We start from the raw sequence: 23,380 nt of genomic DNA, 5'->3' as shown, positions 1-23,380 counted from the left end.
TCCCCGGATATTTGACAGTTTTCACCTCTTCTGTCTTGGGTCCCAGGGGCCGTGTGTGCTCTAAGCCGAGTGTCCTGGTTTCCGAGGCGTGGGCGCCACTGCGCGGCCCGCCCGCCTCCCGCCCCTCCTCGCCACGCAGCGGGAGGCCGCGGAGTCGCGCTCGGACCCTACACTGGGTCCTACCCCAGCTCCCCCGCCTCCCGCGCAGGCGCCGCCGGGGCCGCCCCCGCCGCCATGTTGCCCCCGCCCGCGCGCTCCCTCCCCCTCCCCTCCTCAGCTGGGCTCCCGCCCCCTCCCCCTTCCCCCCTCCCCCAACCGCCCGCCCCCCCGCCCCCGGTGAGGTCAGGCGGAGGCTCCGCCGCTGCGGCCGCAGCAGCGCCGCTCCTATTCCGGGGAACCCTGGGGACGGAGCGTTTCAAATCAGCGGAGCGGCGTTCGGGGTAGGGTCCGTGCTCTCCGCCTACCGGAGAGCGAGGCGAAGTGACCCGGGCGAGCGAGGGGGTACGGAGGACTGGGGGCCGCTGCCTCGCCGCAGGACGGAGCCCCGGCTGCGCCGCGCGCGACTCGCTGGTCGGCCCTCGGAGCGCAGCGGCAGGCGGACGGGCGGCGGGACGCCGGGACGCGGCAAACAAGGTGAGGCAGGGTCCTGGCGTGGCAGGGGCTCCCTCGGCCGCCTTCGCGCCCCGGGGACCCGGCGAGGCCAGGCGGCGCGCGGTCCGGAGTTGCGACCTGCAGGCGGACAGGGGGTTACCTCCGCTCCTTGCACGCCCTCCCTCCGTCCCCACAGCCCGTTTTCTCTCACTTGCGGGTGTACGCCCTCCTGCCCGCACCTCTCATCGCTCCCTTCCCGACTCGCTGGCTCCGCCCGTCGCCTGGGTTCTTGGAGGACCACTGCGCCTAGTTTTCCTTTCCTTCTTTGTTACCCCTCTAAGATCTCCTCCTCCGGGGCTGTCGCTGCCCTTGACGCTCTGGGGTCTCTCTGCCCTCCGCGGGCCCCGCTGTCTCTTGCCTTCCTACAGTTTCTGCTTTGTGGCTCCTAATCCATCCCTCCCTCCGAATCTTCTAACTTGGGAGGCTTCGCTGCTGGCTCCCGAGTCAGGAGCACCCTCCTTTCTTCCTCGAAGCTTTTAACTCTGCTTTGAGCGTCTTCATCTCTAAAAAGTCTCGGCTGCTTTGGATTAATCACAGTTCGCTAATGATTTTCTTGGAAGCTTCCAGTCTACTGTACGGTGTACTGAGAGTGATGGGAACGAGCCCTTAGTAAACATCATCTAAAGAACTTGCAAGTTTGTTTTTTCCCTAGTGTTCAGTAACTTAGTCCAAGAACCACAAGCACTGAGAATGGATGTATGTATGTTTGTTTTTAATGCTAGCACATGGTCCTCCGTCTGATTCTTCCCACGCTGCCAAGCAGGCCGTAGAGAGAGACAGTGGGAGGGACCTTGATGCTTGGCTCCATTTCTCCTGCAAACTGGCGTGTTCAGCGTTTCGGTGTTGTCAGAGGACTAGTAGTTTGGGATAAAGTCACTCAAGTTAGCCTAAGCTAGCTACCAAACCCACTGAATTGGAACTGACAGACTCTAGGGTTTAAAAACTGACTCTGTTGGGAGGGTCCCTGCCTTTTTTTTTTTTTTTTTAAGAAGCCAAAATTTCTTACTGCAGATCACATATTTGTATGTACCCTCAAGAAGCAAAATTTAAAAACCATGTCAAAGGGACGACTTTTCTGTTTGCTGAAGTCAGTTTCACACAGCACCAGCCTACCGCCTTCTCCCCGTGCTCCCATACTGAGGTTCGTTTACTCACTTCCATGCTCTAATTAGCTCGTGAAGAAAATTGAATGAAGAAGCTGGACGTGGAGGCAGATACAGTGAACTAGCACAGGCCGACCTTGGCGGCTGTGTTCCTGGAAATGGGCTGTATCCAGTGTTGAAGTTTGAAAACTGAGAAAAATGAAATAATTCATTAAGTAGTTATAGTTATGACATCATTTTACATTTAAAAATATTAGCTTCCTTGTCTGCATTTTTAAAATTAATCTCCTTACATTTAACAGTGATAGAATTGTTCACTTGGTGTGTGACTAGGTGTTGTCATTGACACAGTGTGCACTAATTGGCAATCATCTCAGAAAAAAACAAGTTGTGAATGAAGGTGACAGCTAAATTTCACTGTCCTGGGAGCATTTTTTTTGGCCATGAGACAATGCATGTTGTTTCTGCTGCAATATCAAATGATGTATTTTTAAAACAGATAAATAAGAGCCTCAAATTCCCAATGCTTTTAATCTGCCATTTTTATAAGCACCTTTTAAGAAAGGGTGGTGTGACAGTATCGAGTTTATGGTGATGCTCTGAGGAAAGTGGTTTTCACAAGAATATTAAAGAATATTTATATTAAAGTTAATATAAATATTAACAGATCATTAGTTTAGTTATATGGCTTTCAGTTGATCTGTAATTTCCCTCATTCATTTGCTAAATTTCTGACTTCTCTTTAGTTCTTTTGAAAAATGGATATACTTGGGAAAGGGCATTTATACCAATAGGCCTACCCTTCTAAATCTGTAATTTTCTTGGCAACCCTTTCTGGAAAGATATACAAACTTGCCAACTGTTTCAAAGAAAAGAGTTTGTTACTATGTCATTTTTTTTCCTTTTGTAATTATTACTAAGTCTAAGCTAAGATTGCCCTAATATGAACTATTTATGTTTGCCAGAAAAAAATAAAGGTGGATATGAGTTTGTCTTAGGCATTTTGCTCTGAATCTTTAGACTCTTACTCAAAATGTGTTTGATAATCCACCTGGTACATCCAGGAGTTATCAAACTGGATATTTCCGATGTTAGTAAACATAATTGAACATAATTGCACTTTGCTGCTGAATTCTCTTTTTCATTTCTTTACATTTTAAATTACTTTTCTTCATGTAATTTGACTTACATTAGTGAAATGAGACTAACCAATTTTTTTAATTGTTTGATTTTATTGATGTTTAATAAACTGCTACAATCTCCTTGAAGTATCTTCTCTTAAATCCATTGGTTGGAACTGGTATATTTTTCTTGCCGTGAACTAGCACAACAACTTGTCAGGTATCCTCAGAGCTCAGAAAAAAAAATGTAGAAAGAATTTTGAAAAATGAACAGCTCTAGAGAAAACATCTCAAAATTAGATGAAAAGGTTTTTTCAAGTTACTGACATGCATAGCAGTCAGTTCTTAAATATATTCTTCATTCATTTAATAATTTATTTTACAAAATCTGTTGGGCACCTTCTATTTGCCAGGCCCTGTGCTAGCCACAATGGTAAATTATAAGAGGTGTAATCCTTGATCTTCTGAAGTCTCACAGAGGCTATATTCCACCAGAGAATATGGACAGTAGGTAAGGAAACAAATGAAGATCCTTATAGATGGTAGTGAGAACAATGGTGGAAATACTGTGAGATGGAGGACTGGAAAGGGCCTTTTTAGCAAGGGTGGTTTGGAAAGGCCACCCTTTCCAAAGTTGACCTTTGGACAGAGATGTGAAAGAAGAGAGATCACTCTTACCTTGTCAGCTTACCTCATCAAGAGCTGAGAGAAGAGTAAGAGCCAAGACCTTGAGGCAGAAAAACAAACTTGAGATATTTGAAGAACAGAAAACAAGCCAGGATGGATGGAACCTAGTGAGCTTTAAAGGAGTTAGGGAGCCTGGAAGGAATCAGTAATAGGTAATGCAGGGCCTACAGAGTCTGAGAAATAATTTGATTCTCAAAAATAGCGGGAAACCATTGGAGAGTTTTTGTTACCTACTTTTCTGTGGAAGGTCAATGACTGAAAAAAAAAAATAGTGGATGTAAATAAAATTTGTTTTGCAGAGGGTAAATAGAATATCTAGCTACTCAATTGTTTAAGAGAATGAAAATCTTTGATATGTATAAAATAGGTAATTGACTTCTTTCCCTCTGCTTAGATAAAGGAGTAAGGGGATGAGAACTCCAAGGTGAGTAAGTTATGAAGCAGTTGAGTTTGTACTGTCACATTGTCCACCAGAGCCCTGCGGTAAGTTGTCACCAGCCTCATTAAAGATCAGATCATCGTTCAACTTAAGAATTTGTTTGGGACTTCCCTGATGATTCAGTGGCTAAGACCCTGTGCTCCCAGTGCTGGAGGCCTGGGTTTGATCTCTGGTTAGGGAACTAGACCCCATATGCTGCAACTAAGACCCAGCGTTTGTGTGTGTGCACGCGCGCACCCACGCTTAGTCATGTCCTACTCTTTGTGACCCCATGGACTGTAGCCTGCCAGGCTCCTCTGTCCATAGAATTTTCTGGGCAAGGATACTAGAGTGGGTTGCCATTTCCTACTCCAAGAGATCTTCCCAACCCAGGAATTGAACCCTTGCATCCTCTACATTGGCAGGCGGATTCTTCACCACTGTGCCACCTGGGACACAGCCAAATAAAGAAATATGGTAAAATAAAGAATTGTAAAATTTTTTTTTCTCATGGAAATATACTTTGGAAGGTTGGAAATTTTATTTGCATGTGAAGAAATAACTTAGGTTTTAGAAATGGCCTTTGGGATTTTAAGAGGAGCTTGCCACTTTCCTTTAGCTGTTGCCTTCTCCAATGTTTTCAAATTGCCATACCTTTATTCTTTGAGAGATTAGAGTTTTCTCTATTCCTTGAGGATTAAGTGAATTTACACTTGGCATTTATTTTGTTGCCCTGAGCTCTTGCTTGAAAGCAATCCAGCTTGGAGGTCTAATTGGCCCCAAATAAGAATGCAGATAGTCATTGACATTCCATAGGGATAAATCTGAATATTGTGAAGCAGAAACCTGCCAAATAACCTTCAGTGACTCCTGCAGGGTCAAATTCCAACTCCTCAACTTAACACTCAAGGATTCGCCATGATGGGACTGCTGCTGCTGCTGCTAAGTCGCTTCAGTCGTGTCCGACTCTGTGCGACCCCATAGACGGCAGCCCACCAGGCTCCGCCGTCCCTGGGATTCTCCAGGCAAGAACACTGGAGTGGGTTGCCATTGCCTTCTCCACATGATAGGACATAGGCCTACTATCCCAATTGTCCTTCTTATTCTCTTAACAAGAAATTCTCTGTTGGTTTAAATGGATTTTACCTAGTTTGTAACTTTTGTGCTTAGCATTATTCTTGGCATGGAGTAGGTGCACGGTAGCGGCCTTTTGAATGGATGCCATGCCATCATCCATTTCAAAAGCCCTCTCTTTTCCTTTCTGTCCTTGCAAATCCCAATGCTAGTCAAGGAACAGTTCAAATTTTATATCCTATTACCCCTGACCCCGACCTGCTCTCCTCCTCTGGATGTGAACAGCAGTCCTACACACTTACCATCATGCATGTCATAATCGTCTTTATTTGATGCTGGGCTATTTCCCCACTGGGCTCTGGCTGCATGAAGGCAACCTGCATGAACCTTGTCTGGTTCATGTGTCGTCATCTCCGGAGCACCTGGCATGTGGTATATCCTTTATAAATAGTTGTTGAATAAGGAATAAATGCTGCTTTGTGCCGTTTTACCTATTATTGTTTTGGATACTTTAATTGTTTATCACTGTTTAACTTATCACATGTTTGTCCGGTGCCATCAAGCAGTTTCTGAGAGAGGCCATAGATCATAGTTGTTAAGAGCACAACTGTGGAGCTTGGTTGTCTGGGTTCCAGTGCAGGCTAGGAGTCTTACTTCCTGGGGGATACTGTGTGAGTTAACCTCTCTATACCTAATAGTTTTCATCTGTAAAATAGGAATAAGAAAACTTCCTTCTTAGAGTACTTAGAAGGATTAAATGAGTTAGTTACATCTAAAGTTTGTTACTTGCAATTTTTAATTAAAAGGGTGTGATGAAAATTTAATTTGGTAAGTTAGGTGCCAAAACTCAGGTGGTGACAAAATTTGACTAAAACCGATGTGAGGGTATTTGATAGCTTTTATTCTATTTAATGTTAATATTTATTTGGTTTTGTTGTAGCACTAGTAATGTGTTTATGGGGCAGTGCCTCAGACCTTGCTGAGGTATTACATAATATATCATATATGCAGGTTGAAGTGAAAGTGAAAGTCGCTCAGTTGTGTCCGACTCTTTGCGACCCCATGGACTATACGGTCCATGGAATTCTGCAGGCCAGAATACTGGAGTGGGTAGCCTTTTCCTTCTCCAGGGATATGCAGGTTACTGCCTACCTAAAAGTCTGGACATTTTTGAATTTGGAAACACATCTGGCACCAAGGTTTTCAGATAAGGGATTGTATACCTTACACAAAAGTGCTTAAATCAAGGCCTTGCACGAAGTAAGTCATTGCTGTTGGTTGGGATTAGGGAGGTAAATATGCTGTTTTATCCTTCCCAATACCTCTCTCACAATGGTTACCATGTAAATATATGCTGATTTATTCATGCAACAACTCTGGAGAGAAGGCCGGCTGTATCAGCCTCATTTTATCATAGGAAAACAGATATGGCTGGGTCACATGATTGAAGGGAGCCAAGACCCCAGTCTTTCAATAGTCTTTCATCTAGTACCAGTACAAGTATTTATTTTTTTGTTATTCTTTTGTTATTTAAAACAACGCATGCTTCTTTAGGGCGAGTCTTTTGAGGGGGGGTTAGTGGAAAGGATGCAGTTAAGAATCTAATATGATTAGACACTTATTCCGTGCAGTTGTTAAACATTTCTTGAACTCTTCATGTATATAGAAGTCTGTATTAAAAGCCAGAGAAAGGTATGAAACAAATGAGGCATGGTTCCTGGTCTTCAGTAGTTTCAGCATCATGCATGGTTACACAGGAACACAGGTGTCCATTACAATCCCTTATTTTCCTCTGTAAGTTGGAAATCATTAAAATGTACAAAGGAAAACACAAGAGTCAGTGGAAAACTCGTTTTAGTATTCCCTAAATGGAACTGGTTTTTAGTTGCCCTAACTACTCCCTACTCCCTACAATATGATCTCTATATGACATCCTGGCAGCCTTTTCCTTCCACCTAAACTAAGCAAAATATGTTTTTTATTGTTCTCCTTTATCAATATTTGTAAATCATAATTAGTATATTTCCTTTGTCCTTTTTCTTTTGTCGATTTCAGAGTATAAAGTGTCTCAAAAGGTTTTTTCTGGAATGTTCTTAAAGTTGAAAACTAGTCCTCAAAGCCATTCTGCCTATTCATTCAACAACTATCAATACTTAGGAAGTAACTTATTATATTCCTGGCATTGCACTTGTTCACACACATGGAATCTCTGTCCAGTGCTCTTTCCATCTATCTGGAGCACACTGGGTATACTGGATGAGCAGGGTGGTGACATGATAGTGTGTATGTAGTAGGAGCTACAAAATAAAGCAGCTGGTGTTTTCTTGGAGCATTTATTTATTTATTTAAAATATATTTTTTATTTACTTATTTGGTTCTGCCAGGTCTTCCTTGGGGCATGTAGGATCTAGTTCCCTGATCAGGGATCAAACCCAGGTCCCCTGCGTTGAGAGTGTGGTGTCTTAACCACTGGACCACCAGGGAAGTCCCATTGGAGCATTTATTATACACAAAGATTTAGAAGAAATTCAAATACATTGTGCTTTAGAATGCAGTATTCATGATAAAAATTTTGAGGTAAAACCGAATACTTCAGAGAAAGGCTGCCTGAAAGGGTAGCTGTGATAACCCTGGGGTGACCCTTTGAAAATCACTGAGGCCACACTGTGCCCTTTGAGTCTGTTCCTTTAGTCAAATACCCATACATTTTCATAGCCTTAAAATCCTGTAATAACCTACAGAAAAGGTAATTGTTGTTTAGTTGATCAGTTGTGTCCGACTCTTTTGTGATCCCATGGATTGTAACCCACCAGGCTCCTCTGTCCATGTGATTTCCTAGGCAAGAATATTGGAGTGAATTGCCATTGCCTTCTCCAGGGGAATCTTCCCAAGCCAGGAATCAAACCCGCATCTCCTGCATTGGCAGGTGGATTCTTTACCAATGAGCCACCAGGGTACATCAGAAAAGGCAATAAACATCCATTTCTCTCCCTCCCCACCCCCACCCCCCATATTGTATAATTTCTATTAGTTCAAGGAAGCACTCTGGTTGTTTGAAAATGACCTAAATCTTAAAACGTGTCAGGTGCTAACTGAGGTCCTAATGTTGAGGGGTAGTAGTAGGGTTGATTGATAGTGAAGGGCCTGCCAAGGGACTCCTGTTTTCAGAAGAAAGGTGTTAGAATTGATGGGATCGAAGCTTTGCCCCATTCTATGCACACTCGCCTGTGTCACTGACAGAAGTTCAGTTTTGCTAACTTTAAAGCTGCTTTCAGTGCTTCCCTGGTGGTGCAGTGGATAAGAATCTGCCTGCTAATGCAGGGAACATGGGTTCAATCCCAGGTCTGGGAAGTTTCCACATGTCACAGAGCAACTAAGCACAGCTACTGAGCCTGTGCTCTAGAGCTTGCACTCTGCAGCTACTGAACCCACGTGCTGCAGGTACCCAGTGCAACTAAATTTTTTTTTTAAAGCTGCTTTCGTTTGTAATACATTCACTGTACAAATGATATTGCCGGTTGCTGGCTACTGAAATATTTAATAGTAGAGGGAAATTAGCACGGCTTATGTGCTTTTGAGGTTGATAAAATGTTCCTGGAGTTTGAGGTGGTTTTGAAAAGGGGCAGGCAGTGCATCAGAGGTGTGCCTGTTACAAAGCAGTGATTTGCTTTCCTCCAGATGAGAAAGATGGAGAGAAAAGCAAGTGAAGAAAGGGGGTGAACGTGAATGAGTAAGTCTAAGAGTAATATCTTTCAGCTCGTTTTTATTATTGCTGTCCCACCCTTCTTAGTGCTATTGCGTGACAATTCCCGTGGCCTGAACTTGTAATGTGTTACTGCCAGAAGATCATAAGGACCTGGGTATAGAGGGGTGATTAAAGGAATGGTCTTTATAGTCTCTGCATGACATGCATTTATAGTCTTTTCAGGAGAAGAGAGAGAGTTGTAGTGCTTTGCTTTGTAGTCTCACTTATTTCTAAAGAATGCTTCATTTCAACCAAGTTTTCTGTCCCGCTCTTGTCTGTCTCTCAGTGGGAAGGCTGTAGAATTCAGTGGTTAAGATCTTTGGCCTGGGAATCTCAGGCTGGGATTCAAATCCCAACTCTGCCTTTTGTTGGCAGTGTAGTCTGGGGCAGCTCCGTTTACCTCTCTGAGCCTTGTTTGCCTCCTCTATAAGCAAATTCATCTGTTGGTTGTAAGGATTAAGTGAAACAGTGCATATAAAGTGCTGAGCCCAGTTCAAGCCACATAGTAGATATAGTTATGATTGTCTCTTTTAGTAGGTTGATGGCCTAACTGGTTAAAACTCTTGGAGCTTTGACATTCTATATGAACCAGAAATCTGAGGGAAAATTGCATCTTTCCTTGATACTGCCTTCATCCCAGCGAGAATGCTATTTTCTGAACATGATGCTTTTGAATGGTGGTGTTGGAGAAGACTCTTGAGAGTCCCTTGGACTGCAAGGAGATCCAACCAGTCCATCCTAAAGGAAATCAGTCCTGAATATTCATTGGAAGGACTGATGCTGAAGCTCCAATACTTTGGCCACCTGATGCGAAGAACTGACTCTTTGGAAAAGACCCTGATGCTGGGAAAGATTGAATACAGGAGGAGAAGGGGACAACAGAGGATGAGATGGTTGGATGGCTCACTGACTCAATGGATATGTTTGAGTAGGTTCCTGGAGTTGGTGATGGACAGGGAAGCCCGGCATGCTGCAGTCCATGGGGTCACAAAGAGTCGGACACGACTGAGCAACTGAACTGAACTGAACTGAGACCATTTAGAGGTAGCACTAGTTTTCTGGCAGATAAGAGAGTTTGTGGTAAATGCTTGGCTTATTATTTATTCAAAAATGGCAACACTTTGAATGTGAGGAAAATGTCAGTTTTAAAATATGATTGACCCCATATATGCATAAATATGGGCTTCCCTCGTGGGTCAGACAGTAAAGAATCTGCCTGCAGTGTGGGAGACCTGGGTTTGATTCCTGGGTTGGGAAGATCGCCTGTAGTAGGAGGACATGACTACCCACTCCAATATTCTTGCCTGGAGAATCTCTATGGATGGAGGAGCCTGGCGGGCTACAGTCCATGGGGTCGCAACGAGTCAGACATGACTGAGTGACTAAGCACAGCACATACATAAATACAATACTGTTGAACTTAATAGGATTTAAATTTTAATCTCCATTTTGAAGGGAAACAGAGATACAGGAAAATGTGCACAGCAAGCAATGTTGTCTTTTAAACATGTGAACTTTTGTTCTGATAATCTGAGAGGTGATATATTTCCCTGATGTATCTCTGTTCCAGATTTCAAGTCCTCAAAGTAGAAAATATTTAAAGACTCATAGTAGTTCAACTACTGGGAAGAGGGTATTTTTGAATAATGTGTTCTATTAATTTGGAGTTGTTATGGTTATCCTAAGCTTTTATAATAGTTACTCTAGCAACAAATCAAGTAATAACTTATTACCTTCAACTTTTAAAGTTTTTAAGTAATTCAGTTTTTAAACTTAAGTTTTTAAGTAATTAAGTATTACTTAAAGTTTTTAAGTAATAACTTATTACCTCAAATAACTTTTACCTTAAAAATGATAACAGTTCAATAGCAGTTTTGATAAGTGAATGTCTCAGTTTAAATTATTGAGAGCAGCTTCAGGTGTTGCAGAGTGGCTCTCACCTTTGGAGTTGGAAGTACCTGAAGGCAAGGTGCCTGCTCTTCCACCTTCCAGCATTCTCCTTTGGTTGCCATGTCAGACACGTGAGGAGACAGATGTCCCTTGGGTAGTGGACTTGCTTATGGAATGCCGTAAGTGCAGAGATGGGAAAGAACCAGGAAACTCATTGTTGTCTATTCACAGGGTTTTGTGTTGATAATCACAATAATGTACATTCAAGTGCTGAAAAGTGTAGCTCACCACACTAATGAGGTATATTATTTATTACCAGTTTTACCTGCATTTATTACCAGCAGCAGCAGCATCAGATTTGAACATGAAGATGTTCAAAAGTTCATTTCAAAAATTAGACTTACTCTACCCTCAGGGAGTGAGCTCAGTATTAAAGATAATGCCTTCCTTTATTTAGAGCATCTTTCTTTTGAAGCATGGGTAGTTTTCCTTATTTTATTTACTCCAGTGGACGTATTTACTCTGCTAAGTGACTCGGCAGAAGGTCACGTTGTCTAAGAGGGATCTAGGAGCAGAATGTAGGGCCCTTGGTTGTAACTTAGTGCTTTTCCAGTAATGATATAGAAAACTAAAGGATCCTTTCATATCTCTAGTCTTTCAGTTGACAGGGTGAACCAAAACTTCAGCAGTGTCTCCAGATGCCAACCATTATTCTAGGTCTGCACATGTACTGGCACAATCTGACATTTATCAAAATGAGTTTTGGATTTATTATGAAATTTTCTAAGTGCGTTTGGTGTCATATAGGCGTGATGTTTAAACATTCTGAGGAAGCAATCGTGGAGTAATTATATGTAAAGCATTCTGTTAGGAGGGAGAAAATGTATCCACTACCCTAGCAATTGAGCTTCCCTGGTGGCTCAGACTGTAAAGCGTCTGTCTGCAATGCTGGAGACCCGGGTTCGATCCCTGGGTTGGGAAGATCCCCTGGAGAAGGAAATGGCACCCCACTCCAGTACTCTTGCCTGGAAAATACCATGGACAGAGGAGCCTGGTAGGCTACAGTCTGTGGGGTCGCAAAGAGTCGGACATGACTTGATCGACTTTACTACTTTACCCTAGCAAAGGCAACAGACAACATGCAGCAACCTGATACCAGCCAATACTATTAATAATACTAATGCCAGTCGATAATAATTTATAGTAGTATTACAATACTGTGAGGATGGCACCATTATAAGTGCAGTATATACACTGACACATTGAAACCACAGAATGATGCTATGAAGGAGGGGCTATTATTATCCCCATTTTACAGTCGAGAAAACTGAGGCAGAGAGAAGTTAGATAGCAATCCCAGGGTTACATACCTAATCAGTAAAACCAGTAACATTAAAATCCATGCAGTCTAGTTTTAGAGTCTATGCTTTTGAACCACAGCCTTTTGTTTTATTCTCTTTCTCTGACAGGAACATTATATGAGAGTATGATAGCTAAATAAGGCATATTAGAAGACATTCTGCAGAAATCTAGAGTTGTGATCAGAGTTGGGTATTAAAGTTCCAAGGCATTTTAAGTAAGATACTTTTGAAGAGGATTTTACTGAAAAATAAGGAAAGTGTTCTGACATTTTAATACCCAAAGCTTTGTACCTGCATATTGCATGTGCGTGTGTGTATGTGTGTGCAGGTGTATGTGAGTTTATATACATGTTTATTTTGAAGTGGGAAAAAATTTGAGGGTAAATCTAATTCAGAATCCTTTATATTGGCAGCCCTTTTTATGTTTTTATGTGCAACATTTTGCACCACAAACATGTTTTTAAAAATAGGGAACAACTTTATTGAGCTCTAATTCAACTACCATACAGTTCACCCATTAAAAATGTACAATTCAGTGGTTTTTAGTATAGGCACAGGGTTATGCAACCATCACCACAGTCAGTTTTAGAATACTTTCATCACCCCCAAAAGAGAAATCTGTGCTTTGAAACAAATGTGGCCACGAAGGGGCTGGAGGTAGTGTGCCTGTTGGCACTTCTGCTTTCCCATCAAAATGGTCTAGAGCTGTGCTCAGCGTAACACAGATCTGCTGCTGTTTCATGTTGTCTAGCTCCAAATTGCTAGAGGATGCCTTGTTTTAATTTAATTTTGATCAGTGACTGATCTGTCAAAGGATTCTGTATTTATCTGATTTGGCATTCTCAGCCCAAATTGATGATATAAATCTGCTCATTATGTATTTATCACAAATGTACTTGGTATTAGTACTACATAACTAAGCCAGATTTTTATTTACAAATAAAGCTGCTAAACTCGCTCATGTGAATAACTCCTCCCTTGCCTGTGTGCTTTTTAAAAAAAATTTAATTTATTTTAATTGGAGGCTAATTACTTTATAGTATTGTAGTGGTTTTTGCCATACATTGACATGAATCAGCCATGGGTGTACATGTGTCCCCCATCCTGAACCTCCCTCCCACCCTATCTGTGTGTGCTTTTATAATGGGCCGGAGCCAGGGATGCCTAAGAAATTTTATGTGTATACACTGGCATTTTAAAAAATATTTCCAAAAATCACGCCTGACATAGATGGTGGAGATAAAAGCAACAGGGTTTGTTGGTTTTTGCTGGAGTATAGTACTGGGGTGACGTGTTATATAAAAGTTCTTATAAAATGTATTGCATGGGAATTCCCTGGTGATCCAGTGGGTAGGACTGCACTTCCACTGCCTTGGGCCAGGGTTTGATCCCTGGTCAGGGAACTAAGGTCCTGCAAGCTGTGCAAAACAGCCAAAAAAATAAAAAATAATAAAATACATTGCATATTATATATAGATATTGTGAAATAGTTGGAATATTTTGAAAAAATCTAAAATGATTTTTCAGCCACTCAGACTTCACCAAAATATAGTCAGTTGTTATAGTCAAGTACTATGTTTCTCTCTAGTGCATGCTCAGCCACTTCAGTCTTGTCCAACTCTTTGTGACCCTATGGACTACATGTAGCCCACCAGGCTCCTTAATCCATAGGATTCTCCAGGCAAGAATATTGGAGTGGGTTGCTATTTCCTGCTCCAGGGGATCTGCCTGACCCAGGGATCGAACCCGAGTCTCCTGTGTCTCCTGTATTGCAGGTGGATTCTTTACCAGCTGAGCCATTGGGGAAGCTCCTTTCTAGTGGGAGTTATTAAACCAAATATCTGTGAGCATAGTGTGGGAGGGAGGGGCTGCTCCCAGTTCTTCATTATAGTAATAGGGTAGAGTCAGTGTTACCTTTCAGGCTAAAGAATAGCTGTATATTTTTTATTATTAAAAATAATCTGTGGACATAATCAGATGTCTTGAAGAGCATAGGTGTCTTTTAAAATGAGTTAATCTTGGATTCATCTTTGCTACTTTTTCTTTCAGAACAGTTTTGAAATGTCTTTTAAAACTTCTTTCATATTTTTCTATGCTTATTATGTATCTGAGTTGAATTTTTTTTTAATGTTGATTTTTTATTCAGCTGCACTGGGTCTTAGTTGTGGCATGTGAACCCTTAGTTGCTGCATGTGGGATCTAGATCTCTGACCAGGGATTGAACCCAGGCTCCCTGAATTGGGAGCATGGATTCCCAGCCACTGGACCACCAGGGAAGTCCCGAGTTGAATTTCTATTCAGGGCTCCAAGTAGCTTCACTTGAGGCTAAAGTGCCTTGGTTCACTCAAAATGGCTTACTGTGAACCTGAAGTATATTTTTCATTGCTGTACATGGGTCTCTGCTCTTTATGCATGGCAGCAGTGGGTGATCTTATTGCTAGTGCGTAGGAGAGAATCAGACAGGATGACACTGCTGTCCCTGGAAGAACACCTAAGTGCACCTTTATGATAACTAGGTAGAAGCATATCTTCATCACAGAGATTAATAGGGATCAAGGAATCAGGTACTGTGAAATTAAAATGTTCAGTTTAGGAATTTTGATTTAGGAAACTTGTTATCTTTTTCATTACTAATTTTATTATTATGCTGTTAGGATACTGAGCTATATGGAAAGGGGTTAGAAACCTGATTGTTTAAGGCAAGCCAGATTGGTCTGCTTTGAGGGTCAGTTTGAATGAGAAAGTATCACACCGTTTAGAAAAGAGGATCTAGAGTAATGTCCAAATTGAGTTTTCTTTAACAGGAGATATCATTCATTGATTTTAAGAAATGAACCCATTACAGTGTATGCAAAAACTATTACTTGACAATAGTGTGATTTTCTGCTTAACTTAGTGCCAAAAATGATTTAGACTCTTAAACGATTTAGAATGGCTCTAAATACAAGTTATTTCCATCTACCTGTTTTGAAGATGAATCTTCTTTATTTGCAAATAGGGGAGACTCAATGACTCTAATTAGCCTTAGTATGTAGGGCAGCATCATGTCTGATGAGAAGAAATGAGACATTTCATATCAATTCATTCAAGAAAAATTAGTGAAGTACCTTCTGACCCACATCTTGGGGATGCAGTGGTGAACAAGGCCAAGTTCTGTCTTCATTCTCAGAGGCAATCACAGTATCCTATTTGCTGTCTTTGTTCTCCTCAAGAGCTGTGGAAACGCCTGGGGTGAGTGTGTGCATGCGCTTAGTCATGTCCGACTCTTTGCAACCCCATGGACTGTAGCCTACCAGGCTCCTCTGTCCATGGGATTCTCGGGCAAGAATACTGGAGTGGGTTGCCATTTCCTTCTCCAGGGTATCTTCCCGACTCAGGGATTGAACTTGCGTCTCTTGTGCCTCCAACATTGGCAGGCAGATTCTTTACCACTGAGCCACCTGGAAAGCCCTCTTGATACTCTTTGATGGGAGTCAGTCATAACTACAATGAGGAAAAGGAAAACTAGCCTCCAGCTCCATCAGGCTGAAGTGCTGCTTTTAGTTATAAATCCTTGTTCTTTCTTTGTGTGCCCAAAGTAGCTTCTAGGTTGTTACCTGTATCCCTTTCCAGTGACTCAAATGAAAATTATAAAATTACAGTTGTGATCATAATCATTTAGCATTCAATTGGAGAAATATGTTTAGTGGAAATACGAGCTGCCAAAGGACTTGTATAGGAATAGATAGCTTCCATGACATGATTTGAAGGGCACCTAGTGGTTGTTTTTAAAATGTGACTTCCTTGCAAAAGTAACTGAGATTTCCACTATTTGGTTAGATCTATGGCTTCTAAGGGCTTCCCAGGTGGTGCTAGTGCTAAAGATCCTGCCTGCCAATGCAGGAGACATTAAGAGATGCAGGTTCGGTCCCTGGGTTACCATGAGCCTATGGCTCCACTATTGTAACCACGCTATTTAGGTGATTTATGTTGATAACTCATTTTGCCTTCTATTCACATGTACTACTTTAAGTTGTTTTAGCACAGTTACATTCTGATAACCTATACACTCTCACTTAAACTTGAAAGATGTGAATTACAGAACTCCTTTTTAAATTCAGTCTGGTGTTACTGGTATGTATGTACAGTTCTTAAGTCTATTAGATCCAATTTTTAAATTTATTTTTTTATTGAAGTATAGTTGACAAAACAATATTTTGTTAGTTCCTGGTATAGAGCTAAGTGATTCAGATATATAGACACAGATATATATGGACTTCTCTGGTAGCTCAGTCAGTAAAGAATCTGCTTGCAATGCAGGACACTGGGGTTTGATTCCTGGGTTGGGAAGATCCCCTGAAGAAGGAAATGGCAACCCATTCCAGTATTCTTGCCTGGAAAATCCCATAGACAGAGGAGTCTGGCGGGCTTCAGTCCATGGAGTCACAAGAGTTGGAAGTGACTTAGTGACTAAACCACCACCACCACTATATATATATGTCATTAGACCCAATTTTGAATTCCACTGTGTATTCATGTGGATACAAGTTAAGCTGCTGTAACAGAGACCCCCCCGCCCCCCCCCCCATACAGTGCCTTTAACGAAATATTTCTTTCTCACATATCAGTCCAGGTAGGCAGTTCAGGGTCAGATGGTGGTTGCTCAATTACCATGTACTCAGGCTCCTTCTGTTTTCTTGCTCTGCCACCTTAGTAAGCAGCTTCCATCTTGTGATCCTAGATGGCTACTGTAACTCACTATTACATCCTCATTCCAACTGATGGGCTGGGAAAAGGGGCAGGAGAAAGGAGACTCCTTACATGTAAGGATATAACATAGCAGTTTCCTACAGCACTTCCACAAATATCGCATTGGCTAGCCCTTAGTCATGTGGTGTCACCTAGCTGCAAAGGAGTCTGGAAAATGTGGTCCTTAGCTATGTGGCCATGTGTCCAGCTAAAATTATTATTACTGTATAAGAAGAGAAGCATAGATATTAGGGGATAACCAACAGTCTGCTGTACACTATTTCAAACTTGAATCTTTGGTCAATTTCATGACTTATCTGGGGATATTATTTCTGTAACATTGGATATTCATTTTCTTAAGGATAAAAATCCAAACTTGTCAGTGTGACATACAAGCCCATCTTGATTTTGACTTTTGCTAGTCCCTCTAGCTACACTTTCACCCTTCCTAACCTAAAGTTGCATTTTAAATTGCACACCCTCCAACTTGCCATGTTCTCTTATCCCCACACTTTTGTACTTGGTGTTCTCCCTGAAATGCTGACTGCTTGTTTCTATCAGGATTCATTTTAGTTGTTGCCTGTCCTGGGAACATTTCCTTGAGCCTCCTCTACCTAATAGCCACTGCTAGCTGTTTTTCTATAATTTCTGTAGTATTAGTTGTGTCTCCCTTTAGCAATCTTTCTTATAAATAGTGCTGTGTCTCTGTGTCTCTCACTGGATTGCAAGTTCCTTGAGGGCAGGGGCCAGGTCTGTCATCTCCATGTCAGGGCATGATACCTGGCCCTGATGTTTAATTAATGTTGGTTGAATGAGAAAATGACTCAAATATTTAGCTTACTAATTATGGCTACTTGATTAAGCTGGAAGCTCTTCCTAATTACCATCTGGAAATTGCAATATTTAGAATATTTTCCAGTAGCTGTAACTGGGTAATTTTATAATAAGGATCAATAAAGTCAAACACCTCAAAATATTTAGCACATGACTACAATATACACAGTATAAGAAGAGCAAGAAAAAGATGTATAAAATTTTAAACCCAGAATGACCCCTGGAGATCATTTAATCCAACCCTTTTAATTTTAAAAAGATATATAATCTAATGGAGAAGTTGATGTTAAATTACTTGATCAAGAGCCTCTGTCTTCAAGGAGCTTGCAGTGTCATTGGATAGGTGATATTATAGACATATAAAAGGGAATTGAGAAACAAGTGCTGACAAAGAAGTAGACATGATGGGGCTAATCAAGATAGGTTCAGGGCTTCTCTGGTAGCTCAATGGTAAAGAATCTGCCTGCCAAGAATCCGCCTGCCAAGAATCCACCTGCCAATACAGGAGACACGGGTTCAATCCCTAGTCCAGGAAGATCCCACATACCTTAGAGCAGCTAAGCCCATGTGCCACAACTATTGAGCCTGTGCTCTAGAGTCCGGGAACCAATTACTGAAGCCTGCACTCTAGAGCCCATGCCTCACAACACGAGAAGCCACCACAATGAGAAGCCCACACACTGCAATTAAGAGTAGCCCCCACTCGCTGTAACTAGAGAGATGTCCCAGCAAAGCCCCCCCACCTAGAAAAAAAGAAAAGGTAGACTCAATCAAGGACTTAAGCTTTGACATGAGCCTTGATGGTTTTGCTATGAGAAGACATTCCAGGTGAAGGGAATATACAAGTAACAGTTCAAAAAGTAAGGATGTACACATGACTGTTGGGATCTGTTCAGTTGAATGATGTTTAGTAGTAAGAGACGGCAGAAAAATAGAACTAGAAAAATAGACTTGAACACCAGGCTGCAGAGGGAAACCACTAGCAGTTTTCGAGTAGGTGAGTGGTATTATGAAAAAGATTTTTGCATGTTTTATTTCACTGATAGATGGACTGGTTTGCAGGTCAAAATGGGTCATGAAACTGGCATGTTGTCTAATATGCCAACTAAAAAATACAAACTTGATGGATTCTGAAGTTTTAGCTCAAAGGTGAAAACATGATACACCATAGATTCCAGTGATAATTAACGTAACAATGTCAGCATTTTTCTTAATGGAAAAAGTAAGCCCAAGCAACAAGACTGTAATATTAGTAATGTGCATGTATTAGTCATGACATACTGTAGATAATTGTATAAACTCTCACGTTACGCCAATACACTGTAAAAATTCCTGAAGTAACTGAGAACATGGTAGCAGCTGCTGCTTTGGACCTCGCTATTTTGCCAGTCAGGCAAAAAACAAAACAAAACAGAAGCATGAGTTGACATGAACCCTCTCAATGCATTTGGGAGCCATTTTGTTCAAAAACAGTTTTTTATGAAGCTAAAATGGAATGTTGTATTTTGATATAAAACATGGGCAAAGAGAGAACAGTAAGCAGAGATCTACACTAAATAAAACATTATCTAAACATAAGAAGCATTTATATCATCAAGGATGAATATATTGGGTTGGCCAAAAGTTTATTTGGGTTTTTCATACCATCTTATGGAAAAAAACAAACGAACATTTTGGCTAACTCAATATTTCTTTAAGGGCAATAAAGAATATGGAGGGATATGGAAGCCTTTAAGTTAGGGTTTTGAAAGTCTCTTAAGTTTACACTTCAGAAACATATATTGAATACTTGTTTTTTAAGGACCTATATGATTATTATTATTATTATCATTTATATTATTAGCTTATATTATTATCATTTATCTTTCTCTTAAGAATTGCAGGGACATTTCCAGTTAAATGAAGTTTCACTTAAATTGTATTGATTGGAGCCTGGTATATTTGTGAAACATTTTAGGATGCTTACCCCAAAAACATTGTTTCAGATGGTGTACAATTAAAGGTGTCAATGTCTTTTCTGTAATATTTTTGTACTTCAGCATAATTAAAAGTTAATGTTATGTTGGCTTTTGAAAATTCAAGACATTTCAACAAAAAAAGTATAATTTTTCTATGAATTTTTTTTTTTACTGTCTTAGAAACACTGGTGATTTTTAGCCTATCATAAACTTCTTATACCTGTGTAAAATCTATTGCATAACATAGTACTTGAACATTGTGGACTTAGAGAGTTATAGTATGGTACTGGTTAAGACTGTTAAGGCTCTAAGCCTGGCTTAAAGTCAGACTCTGCCACTTGCTGTTTGTGTGTAATTGAGCAAGTTACTTAATTTCATTGGGTCATGGTTGCCTCATCTCAAATGGAGAAACAAGGGATTTTATAGGAATTAAATAAAATAACATATGTGAGTATTTAGCACCATACCTTAGTATATCGTAAGATTCAATGAATGCTGAGTGTTGTTATTTTATATAGTTTCATTTGATTTTCAGAACAACTTTGGCTGTTAGTTTCAATAAATTTTTCCAGCTATTTTATTTAAAACAAACCTCTCTAGAAAAAGAAATAGCAAAAGAGTGAGGTAGATGACAATATCAATAATTTAAAAGGGCTTCCCTGGTGGCTCAGATGGTAAAGAGTCTGCCTGCAAAGCAGGAGACTCAGGTTTGATCCCTGGGATAGGAAGATACCCTGGAGAAGGGAATGGCAACCCACTCCAGGATTTTTGCCCAGAAAATCCCATGGACAGAGGAGCCTGGTGGTCTATAGTCCATGGGGTCACAAAGAGTCAGACACAACAGAGCTAGTAACACTTTCAATTATCTTCAAGTAATAGGGGATGTTTTCAGCAGGTAAATTACTTGTTATTGTTGTCAATTATTTGGACAAATAAAGAAAATGACAAAAAAAAAAAAACCCATCAGACTATGAATGACTTTGCCTTTGACTCTCATTGATAGAATTTGTTTTCAATTACCTCAGTTTTAGGAAATAGCTTGGTTTTGATAAGACTTTTAAAAAACTTTGAAATAATTGCATATTTGAAGGAACTTGTAAATATAGTACGGAGAGGCATCATGTACCCTTCACTCAGTTTTCCCCAGTGTAACTATAGAACATTATCAAAGCCCAGAAAGTGACATTGATACGACTGTACCATTTATCAACATTGATAGTTCTACACCATTTATCACATAGAGTCATGTAACCACCTCCATATCAAGATATAGAACTATTCCATTACCACAAACATAAACTGGACAACTCAAGTGAAGGACGGAAAGAAAATCTGTTGTATTTAATCCATATTTTTCTTACCACGTTATTTTTCCTTTCTCATGTAAAATTCCTTCTTTTATCATTTCCTTTCAGTTTAGAGGCCTTTCTTTTGCCATTCTTTTAAAGTAGGTCTGCTGGCAACCAATTCTTAGTTTTCCTCATCTGAGAATGTCTTGATTTCCCCTTCATTCCTGGAGGATATTTTCACTGGACATAGGAGTCTGGGTTGACAGTTCCTTCTTTCAGTACTTGAAAAATCTTGTGTGTCTCTTCCTTATGGCCGCCATTGTTTCTGATGAAAAATCTGCTGTCGTATGAGTTGTTTTCCCCTGTCAGTAAGGTGTCATTTCTCTCTCTTTCTCTCTGATTTCTTCCTTTGTCAAAAGTTTGACTATCATGTATGTTAGATTAAATTCCTTCAGATTTCCTCTTTCGGATTCACACAGTTTCTTGAAGCTATAGGTTTATTTCTTTTGCCAAATTTGGGAAGTTCTTGGCCATACTTATTTCTTTGAGTATGTTTTTAGTCACACCCTTTTTCTCTCTCCTTCTGGGACCCTGAGGGCATGAATGTTAGATCTTTTGTTATCATCCCTAAAGTCCCTGGTGCATTTTTTAGTTTCTTTCCCTATTGTTCAGGTTGGGTATTGTTCCGTCTTTGACTTCTCTGTTTCCTCTGTCCTTTCTATTCTGCTATCTGAGCCTATATGTTGAGTAATTTTTTTTTCAGTTATTGTATTTTTCAGTTTTAAAAGTTCCACTTGGATTGGAAGAATCAATATTGTCAAAATGGCTATTCTACCCAAAGCAGTCTATAGATTCAATGCAATCCCTATCAAGCTACCAACGGTATTTTTCACAGAACTAGACCAAAGAATTTCACAATTTGTATGGAAATACAAAAAACCTCGAATAGCCAAAGTAATCTTGAGAAAGAAGAATGGAACTGGAGGAATCAACCTGCCTGACTTCAGACTCTACTACAAAGCCACAGTCATCAAGACAGTATGGTACTGGCACAAAGACAGAAATATAGATCAATGGAACAGAATAGAAAGCCCAGAGATAAATCCACGAACCTATGGACACCTTATCTTTGACAAAGGAGGCAAGGATATACAATGGAAAAAAGACAACCTCTTTAACAAGTGGTGCTGGGAAAACTGGTCAACCACTTGTAAAAAGAATGAAACTAGAACACTTTCTAACACCATACACAAAAATAAACTCAAAATGGATTAAAGATCTAAATGTAAGACCAGAAACTATAAAACTCCTAGAGGAGAACATAGGCAAAACACTCTCCGACATAATCACAGCAAGATCCTCTATGACCCACCTCCCAGAATATTGGAAATAAAAGCAAAAACTAAACAAATGGTACCTAATGAAACTTAAAAGCTTTTGCACTACAAAGGAAACTATAAGTAAGGTGAAAAGACAGCCCTCAGATTGGGAGAAAATAATAGCAAATGAAGAAAAGACAAAGGATTAATCTCAAAAATATACAAGCAACTCCTGCAGCTCAATTCCAGAAAAATAAATGACCCAATCAAAAAATGGGCCAAAGAACTAAACAGACATTTCTCCAAAGAAGACCTACAGATGCCTAAAAAATACATGAAAAGATGCTCAACATCACTCATTATTAGAGAAATGCATCAAAACCACAATGAGGTACCATTAAATGCCAGTCAGGATGGCTGCTATCCAAAAGTCTACAAGCAATAAGTGCTGGAGAGGGTGTGGAGAAAAGGGAACCCTCTTACACTGTTGGTGGGAATGCAAACTAGTACAGCCGCTATGGAGAACAGTGTGGAGATTTCTTAAAAAACTGGAAATAGAACTGCCATATGACCCAGCATCCCACTTCTGGGCATACACACTGAGGAAACCAGATCTGAAAGAGACACGTGCACCCCAATATTCATCGCAGCACTGTTTATAATAGCCAGGACATGGAAGCAACCTAGATGCCCATCAGCAGACGAATGGATAAGGAAGCTGTGGTACATATACACCATGGAATATTACTCAGCCGTTAAAAAGAATTCATTTGAACCAGTCCTAATGAGATGGATGAAACTGGAGCCCCTTATACAGAGTGAAGTAAGCCAGAAAGATAAAGAACATTACAGCATACTAACACATATATATGGAATTTAGAAAGGTGATAACGATAACCCTATATGCAAAACAGAAAAAGAGACACAGAGATACAGAACAGACTTTTGAACTCTGTGGGAGAATGGAGGGTGGGATATTTCAAAAGAACAGCATGTATACTATCTATGGTGAAACAGATCACCAGCCCAGGTGGGATGCATGAGACAAGTGCTCGGGCCTGGTGCACTGGGAAGACCCAGAGGAATCGGGTGGAGAGGGAGGTGGGAGGGGGGATCGGGATTGGGAATACATGTAAATCCATGGCTGATTCATATCAGTGTATGACAAAACCCACTGGAAAAAAAAATAATAAAAAAAAATA

General features: G+C 40.6%; 1 protein-coding gene across 3 annotated transcripts in view; it reads left to right on the top strand.

Annotated features, from left to right (window-relative positions):
• The first annotated feature begins 340 nt into the window (after nt 1-340).
• Nucleotides 341-23,380, top strand: part of KLHL13 (kelch like family member 13) — a 193,526-nt gene continuing 170,486 nt past the window's right edge. For 2 of the 3 annotated variants that reach the window (XM_043458174.1, XM_043458171.1), the window contains exon 1: nt 342-633. The gene's annotated coding sequence lies outside the window, so the exon portion shown is untranslated. Of the gene's footprint in view, nt 634-23,380 lie in introns of all 3 variants that reach the window. The other variant, XM_043458166.1, reaches the window with a different exon arrangement.

Source organism: Cervus canadensis, chromosome X, assembly GCF_019320065.1.
Source record: "Cervus canadensis isolate Bull #8, Minnesota chromosome X, ASM1932006v1, whole genome shotgun sequence".
NCBI lineage: Eukaryota > Metazoa > Chordata > Mammalia > Artiodactyla > Cervidae > Cervus > Cervus canadensis.
This window is presented reverse-complemented; position numbering and strand designations above follow the sequence as displayed.